Source organism: Girardinichthys multiradiatus, chromosome 9 (assembly GCF_021462225.1).
Source record: "Girardinichthys multiradiatus isolate DD_20200921_A chromosome 9, DD_fGirMul_XY1, whole genome shotgun sequence".
In the NCBI taxonomy this organism is placed as follows: Eukaryota; Metazoa; Chordata; class Actinopteri; order Cyprinodontiformes; family Goodeidae; genus Girardinichthys; species Girardinichthys multiradiatus.
In genome coordinates, this window is record NC_061802.1 from 43,381,497 (window position 1) to 43,390,615 (window position 9,119).

Here is a 9,119-nt window from a genome sequence, read left to right on the forward strand (position 1 = left end):
AGGCTGAGGAGTGTGATCCCCTTATAGTTGAAACACACCCTCAGGTCACCCTTCTTATGAAGGGGGACCACCACCCCCATCTGCCTGTCCAGAGGCACTGTCCCCGACCGCCATGCAATGTTGAAGTGGCGTGTCAATCATGACAGCCCTACAACATCCAGAGACTTGAGTTACTCAGGGTGGATCTTATCCACCCCCGAAGCCCTGCCATTGCGGAGCTTTTTAACCACCTCGGTGACTTCAGTCAGGGTGATGAAAGGGTCTAACCCCGAGTCCCTAGCCTCTGTTTCCACCAGGGAATGTGTGATGGCAGGATTGAGGAGATCCTCAAGTACTCCTTCCACCGCCCGATAATGTCCCCAGTCGATGTCAGCAGCCTCCCACCCCTACTATAGACAGTATTGGCGAAGCACTGCTTCCTTCTCCTGAGGCGCCGGACGGTTTGCCAGAATTGCTTCGAGGCCAACCTGTAGTCCATCTCCATGGCCTCACCGAACTCCTCCCAGGCCTGGGTTTCTGCCTCTGCCACAGCCCGGGCCGCAGCACGCTTGGCCTCACGGTACCCGTCAGCCGCCTCAGGAGTCCCACAAGCCAACCACAGCTGATAGGACTCCTTCTTCAGCTTGACAGTGTCCCTTACTGCTGATGTCCACCACCGGGTTCGGGGATTTCCGCCGCAGACCTTACGGCCGCAGCTACGGGCAGCAGCATCGACAATAGATGCAGAGAACATGGTCCATTCGGACTCTATGTCTCCAACATCCCCCGGGATCTGGTTGAAGCTCTCCCGGAGGTGGGAGTTGAATACATCCCTGGCCGAGGGCTCCGCCAGACGTTCCCAGCAGACCCTCACTATGCGCTTGGGCCTGCCAAGGCTGTCCGGCTTTCTTGTCCTCCAGCGGAGGAGGAGAACCAGTTATTGCTAAGCAAATGCACTTGATTAACTGATAAACATCAGTGTGAGTTCCTCTTCAAAAGCAGAATTGTTTGCAGCTTGATAGTCTGGAGCATAGAGATATGTGTTATCACAATGCCAAGAAGAAAACACATCAGCAATGACCTTAAATATGCTATACAAAAGCATCCCAAAAAAACCAAGATGAAAGTTTAAGGTGTGTAAAAAGGTTGAGAGTAGGAATGTTTTTGCAAGGCATTCTACTTTATTCACAATATTAAGAAATGAAAGTAGTTTGTGGTAATCCCTTCAACAAACAAAGAAAAGCAAAGAAAAAAATGACAACATTAACATTCTGTATGTGGATTAAGTGTTTTTGAAGGCCTTTGTTTCTATTCTGAACGCAAAAAATATTTATCTCTAATTTATAGTGACTGATGATTTAGGTTAGGAAACATAAAGCAATATCAAATGCTTTGTAAGAAGTGAACTTGTGAGGCTTTTTAAAACCTGTATGGTTTGCAGACACCAACACAGACGTGAGCATTGCTGATATTCCAGAAGTAAAACCATGAAGAAGATGATGAAATCTTCCTGATTAGGCAGTACTTCACATTCACCAATAGTCCATACCTTAGTATAACTCTTTTACTTTAAATTTGTTAAGCAATAAAGAATACATTCAGAAATGCATCTACAATTTTATGGCATTGCTAGAGACAAATGTCCACATGCTGTCTTGATCCTGACCTGCTGATGAGTTGTGTTCTTGATATGAACTCAAAAGAAACTCAAATCCTCTTCCCCTACAGCATTATGCCGTATCCACATCAGGTTATTGTTCTCCCTCTGTGTATCCACTCAAAAATCCCTTGTACACCTAAGGTAAACCTTGTAAAATGAAAGGCAGGGTGTTAGAGGAGGGGTTAGGGGGATTGTTGATGATCCAAGAATATTGCCTTGCAAAATTCATCTAAGCATTTTAGAAAAGAAAACTTGCCATCTTGTTTTATTTCTTTTTCAAATCTGTTTGAGTCTGTAGTTCAGTGACTGCACTTTGACTTTGTCTGTCTTCAGTGAAAGCTGTTAGAAAAAAAAGTGAAATATTTTTATAGAAATCATTCTTTCAACCCTTCTCTACTACTTGGATTATTGCTATTTTTTTAAAGAATGTTTTTATTTATTTTAGAATTGGTAGTAATTATTTTTCTCAGACCTTTTATTTTGGTTCAGATTTTGTTTATTTATTAAACAGGCATGGAGGAATATTTCTACACCTGAGGTTAGATACCAAAGAACTGATGGCATTTTTTACTTTTTTCACCATTACAAATCAGTCTTAGTTTAACGGGGATTCATAAGTGTAGTCTCCTCAAAATTTCTTTAAAAGTAAAAAAAAAAAATTATTTAGTGATCTATACATCTGCAGTTTTTAGAAGATTAGTCAGGGGAGGGATCCTCATCAGTGATGTGAGTTTACTGATGGTCTTTGTGGTGCATGTGGCCTTGAATTGTGTTCCTAAAGCTACTAAAAAAACTATGACCAATTTGTTGTTCACTTAAATTATCATGTCATAAAACTGCTTTTAAATTGTCTTTTCAGTAGGACGTTGTAGCATCCAGTTATGAAGAACATTTCAGATATTTCATTGTTTTACGCTTGTCACTAATCAACATTTCAGGTATCTGAAAAATGATCAAGGATATAACTAATTACATCTGCTCAAAATACATATACAGTACTTTGAGCAGATATTAATGGAAGCATGTTTGCTTTCTAGGATGAACATTACAGGTATTTAAAACAGATTTGTTTTTCAGGATGTTAGGGTTTTTATATCTTTTGTATTGTTTATCACTCATCTAAGTACTTTTCCCTCCTTACATCTTACAGGAAGGGAGATGGTCACAAGAATGAGTTATGCTTTTATGCTTTTATTATTTTATTAGCAGCATCTGGGGGCTATTCACTAGGTCCCCACTTCCCACTTCCTCTGTTTGTTTATAATCAAGACAAATGAACCCTAACCTTTCTGACCCCCCACACACACACCCTGAATGTTGTTTGAACTGTGTGTGACCAAGCATGTATAAATAAAGAGGGAGGAGTGTTAATACTTCGTAGTCTGTAGTGACAGCTACCCTTGCCGCAAGTATAACTGACTCTGTGTCGTTCCTTACCTCTGAGTTGACTAAATAATTCCTAACACAGGAGAAACTGAATTAAAGAGCATTTGTCATAATAATAATTGATTAATTAATAATAATTACGCTGTAGATTTTCCTCCAATTTTTTATTTCCCCTCCTAATATGTCAACAAATTTGAAAAAAATTTCATTCGTTCGTTCATCTTCTATACTGCTTATTCCATAGTGAGTCACGGGGGACCTGGTGCCTGTCTCCAGTAGTCTATGGGCGGGAGGCGGGGTACCACCAGGAAATGTTGCCAATCCATCACAGGGCAATGAAAAAAATGTTTTGAACATATATCTAAAATTGCCTTTGCATATATTTGTTATTAAATTGCTGCATGTAAGAATTTCAGTAAATGATTCCTGTAACTGCTTTTTCAGTTATTATATAAATATTTGCTATTTCTAATAACTTTTTACAAGTTACATCTACAGTATTTCGGGATATGCCAAATTACTGTATTTTGGAGATATCTCAATAAGGATTGTATATATATATGAAATGTGAATTTGGTAATCAGCTTTATTCCAAAAATTACAAAAAACATTTCATTTGGCTTCTCTTTTTTCTTTGAAAATATGTATTTTATTAAATTATGCAAAAAACCATCATGAAAATGCTCAAGTGTAATAACAACTCTTGTTGGTTTATAAATTTTAATCTGAAACTTTGTACATATTTGTCGTCTTCCGCTTTATCCGGGACCGGGTTTGCGGGGTCAGCAGACTAAGTAAGGACACCCAAGCTTCTTCTCCTCCAGCTCCTCCAGGGGGAGCCTAAGGCCTTTCCAGGCCAGCTGAGAGACATAGTCCCTTCAGCATGTCCTGGGCCATCCCCTGGGCCTCCTCCCAGTGGGACTTGCCTGGAACACCTTTTGGGCGGGGAAAGGCATCCAGCAGGCAACCAAAACAGACGCCCGAGCCACCTCAACTGGCTCCTCTCGATGTAGAGGCGCAGCGGCTGTACTCCGAGCCCCTCCCGGATGGCCGAACTCTTCACCCTATCTCTAAGGGAGTGCCTGGCCACCCTACGGAGGAAGCTCATTTCAGCTGCTTGTATCTGGGATCTTGTTCTTTCTGTCATGACCCAAAGTTCATGGTGAGTGTAGGAACAAAGACCAAACGGTAAATGGACCGGCACAGCATCCTCATTACTGTGGGTCCGATCCATCTGTCGATCTTGGACTTGGATCTTGGACTTGGAGGAGATGATCCTCATCCCAGATGCTTCACACTTGGATGCAGTGCATGACCTACGTCTTGGCTAGGGGGGTCAGCAGGACCCCTTCACCTGCAGAAAAAATAGAAACAATCCACTGGTCCCCAAACCAGACCCCCTCCGGCCCTTGGCTGACCTAGAAATCCTGTCCATGAAAGTTATGAACAGGATTGGTGACAAATGGCAATCCAACATGCACTGGAAACAGGTCCGACTTAATGCCGGCAAGGTGGACCGAACTTCTTATTGTGAAGGGAGACGTGTCAGCCACGATAGTCCCACAACATCCAGAGACTTGAGGGTGGAGCTCATCCGACCTCCTCCAGACGTTCCTAGCAGACCCTCATTATACTCTTGGGCCTCCCAAGTCTGTCTGACTTCCTCCTCTCCACCTGAGTGTCCAAGACATGCGGTCGAAGGTCTGAAGACAGGACTACAAAGTCTGTCATCAACCTCCTGCCTAGGGTGTCCTGGTGCCAAGTGCACTGATGAGCCGATATCTCTCAACCTCCTGTACGAGCTCAGGCTCCTTCCCCGCAGCAAGGTGACATTCCACGTCCCTAGAGCAAGTTTTAGCATCTGGAAATCTGGTCATCGAGGTCTCCACCTTCGTCCGTTGCCCGATCCTCTTTGCACCGGTCCCTCATGGTTCCCCCCTGCACTGGGGGATGGCCTTGCATCTCTCATTTGGGCTTGGCACGGCCGAGTCCCGTGAGGGTTAACCTGGCCATTGAGTCCCGACCCCAGGCCTGGCTCCAGGGTGGGACCCCGGCTTTGCCATGCTGGGCGACATCACGTGCCTGTTTTAATAGTCCTCATGAAGGTGTCTGAACCACTCTTTGTTCAACCTATCACCCAGAGTCTTTTTGCCATGGAAGACTCTACCAGGGGCATTTAAGCCCAGGACAAAATAGCCTCTTGGATAATTCTGCTGGCAACAACTTAATGCTCACCTTCAACAGGTGATCCACTTGGCCCTGTCTTTTAGTGTTTAAACCTTTCTCTCTCCTAGATATAGCAATTGACTGAGCTTTTACTGTAACTAATTATATGTGCTCTCTTTCAGACTCTATCCTTGAAAACTGGCTCAGAGTTTATCTGTTCTTTCTTTCTGGATGAAACGACTAAAGGAGCTACATCCACTAACATTTACTTTTCCTGCCCATAGAAAGTACTCCTGGATCAGTGCTTCTGTGTTCTTTTTCTGTATCTGCTCTGTTCTTTCAAACACCCAGTCGGTCGTGGCAGATGTTTCGCTCACACTGACCCTGGTTCTGCTGGAGGTTTCTTCCTGTTAAAAGGGAGTTTTTCCTCTCCACTGTCGCCAGTGACTCTTCACTGTCGCTACATGCTCATCCGGGAGGAGTGAATGCTGCAAGTCACTGACTGGATGCAATCTGCTGGGTTTCCTTAGATAGAAAAACGTTTTATCCAATTTGAATAAATAACTGAATCTGACTGCACTGTTCAATGGTTAGGATTAATTGGAATGTATGTACCTGACTTTTGTGAAGTGCCTTGAGACAACATGTGTTGTGAATTGGCGCTATATAAATAAACTGAATAATTCGAGCACTGAAACCCCTCCACCAGGTGGCGGTTCAAGGAGTGGCTTTGTATTACCTTGTAAAACTTTGCATTACACCCTATTTCCAATTATTTTGGTTCTGATCTCTATTGGGGCCAGTTCATTCTTATGAAATATGACATCATGGTGGCAGTCACCTCATCATATGAGCTTACAGTAGACTATGAGTAGGTAATAGAGGTTTACCTTAGTTCACCAATTCTCAGTGCAGGCACAAAACATCCCGCAGGAAGGTACGAACTGATGAATGGTCGGTACGAAATGGCTGCAGTAGACAGCTCCATTTTGTACCCAATTACCCAGGATTTGTCCGCATTGTAATTTCAAGCTATGTTGGAAATAGGCATGTTTTAAAATGCATCTTTAGCACATTTAAAAGCACCAATAAAAGAAAACAATTTCCTAAGAGTATTGGATATTTTAACTGGGTCATTTTGTGATGGAGCCTCAGGCAATTGTCTACCTTTGACAGACAGTTAACTGCACCTAGGGTAAAATGTTACTATGCTGCATTCCCACAGCTAAGAAGGGTGACTCATATTAGTCTTGATGAGGTCTTGGTGAGAAGCAGACATTGTGATAAGTACAAATAATGAAACTATCACTTACATTAGCATCAGTCCTGATCTGCCATCAGCTGCAAAGCTCCTTCACATGAACTGAGCTGCTGCAGCAGGAAATTAAAACTGAGAGGCACTTGAGGGCAATTTTGACTAGATCCATGCTTCTTTGCGTCTCTCATGTTCAATCTTAAGTGATATACAATGATATAACAAATAATCCCTGTTATATCACTGTGCCACATGCTTTATCAAAATGCTGCTATGGGCGGTCTGTATCTTTGTGTGAAACTCCATGGGCCCTTTGGTCATGATAGCAGCCTGTACGCCCAAAAGTTATGCAACTTATAATTCAGGGAGGTTTTTGCCCTCACAAGTTAGAACAAGACTGTGTGTGGCTGTCTTTATGCTCAATTGTTGTGTTAGCATTGCTTGGTCTTGTGGATACGAGCTGGTATGTCTGAGTCAGGGACAGAGATGTGTGTATTCTGCACAATGAGGCAGAATGTGCTGATGCAGCACTGACAGTGGGAGTTGATGGAGCAGGCCTGATCTGAGGCGACTGCCGGAGCTCAGAGGAGAGATTTGTGCCTTAGCTGAGCTACAATCTTGGGCGGCTGGCAGGCCACAGCCACACAATCTCTAAAGCGCGGGCTAAAACAGCAAATATGCAATTGCCAAATCAACTGTGGAAACAGGAATAAGGGGCGTTTATCATGACTTCCAAGGGATGGCCAGCTCTTCTGGCTATTAGAGATCCACTGCAAGAGCTCAGGAAACAAATGAGTCAACATTCTATATTTAGATCTGTTTTTCTACTTTAGAGAAATTATGAGTCATTCTTGTTTTGGATTTGTATTAGGCATACTCATAAAATGCCTACTTAGACCACTTTAACTGTGTCTGGTTTTGGATTCATTTGGAAATAACAACATTGCTTCTTAAATGTACCTTCATCTCTGCTTCTCCAGTATGAACTCTATGACGCAGATATAGGAAACACTGCAGAAGCTTAGCAGAATTCCATCGACCGCCCTATAAAGCTTCTGCACAGACAGACAAAATGCATTATGCTCTACAGGGAAGAAGCATTCAGATCAACATCTTTTATCTGAGTTAGTGTCATGCTTTACAAATTGATAAAAAGGAACCAAAACAAAACAAACAGTTGGGATGAAAACTGTCTACCTGTACCAGAAAATGCGTTATAACTGTTAAAAGTGATGTAAGTGATTCATTAACGGTTATGGCGACATGAAAAGTCTGAGGTTGGAAATTTTACTTCCTGTTTTTTTTACTGTTTGGTAAACTGTCTACCTGTACCAGAATATGCTTTATAACTGATAAAAGTGATGTAAATGATTTATCAAAGGTTATGGCGACATGAAATGTCTGATGCTGGCAATTTTACTTCCTGTTTTTTTTACTGTTTGGCAGCTAAAAAATCTCTAACACTGAGATCCATTTTCATGTTTTAGATGTAAACACAGCAAAGCAAGCTGCAGCACAAATAGAGGTCAGCTCCACTGAGAGAAAATAGCAGGCAAAACAGAATTCCTCTGTTATGATTTGGGGTTGTTTGGTTTTTGGTTTCTGTTTATTTCTTATGTTTTTCACAGTTAAGGTTTTGACTCGTTCTTTTGTTATTATTCTTCTTAGATTTTGAATCATGCTTCTGTTATCTTCCTGGTCATGCTTTAGTTTTGTCATCTTGTTCATGTTTTGTCAAGTTTGGTTTTGTTTGTATATTAGAGTCTCTGTTTTTGCCGCAGCCACGTTTTGTTCTGTCTGTCAATTAAGTTTATTCGGTTCACCTGTCCAGGTTAATCTGTCTCCTTGCTCCACCTGGTTTTCACTCCATATATACACTCCTGTTCAGTTGTTCATCGCGGAAACATCTCTCATTCTCATGTCTTGCTCTCATGCTCATGTCTTGTTTTCATGCTCAAGTCTTGTTTTTTGATCATGCCATGCCTGTCTTGCCTTCCCGTTTGTTTTGTTCCTACCTCCTGTAGTGAGTGAGTTTTTTTGTTATTAAATCTGTTGCACTTACCGTCATGCTGCCTTCTGGTCTGCATTCTGGGGTCCTATATCTCACAAGCCCTAACATCCTCGAATAGAAGGGCTCTGACTGAATTGACTTTTTAACTAAAAAATATGAAAACACTTATGGGCAATATGTATGATCCTTTGTTGCAGTAAAACAATATCATACTTACTGTATTTTTGTATAAATCTAAGCTTCAAATTGAGTACAGTAGAACTGAGTTAATTTCAATCTCAAGGATTGATTCTTTAGCAATCCATGAAAATATCTACTCACATCAATAATTAGGACATGTAAAACAGCTGGATCTATGAAAGTCTAAGTTTATCTTGCTAATCCACATGATGATAAGAAAAGTAAACACCATTTTCAACGACCGGTAGATACCACATCACAACTGACTGTTATTTTGATTGTTGAAATTCTGTAATAATAATAATAATAATACAATTTTGTACTAATACTGCATAAAAGATTAATTTGTTATTTTACACATCATTACTAGGAGTGCCAATAAGTATGTAGGGGCCTGTATGCATTGTGAAGTTCCACATCTGTAATTTGGGGAAATGATATTCTAATGTGTTATGCTTTTACATTTTCTGTTTTAATGTTTG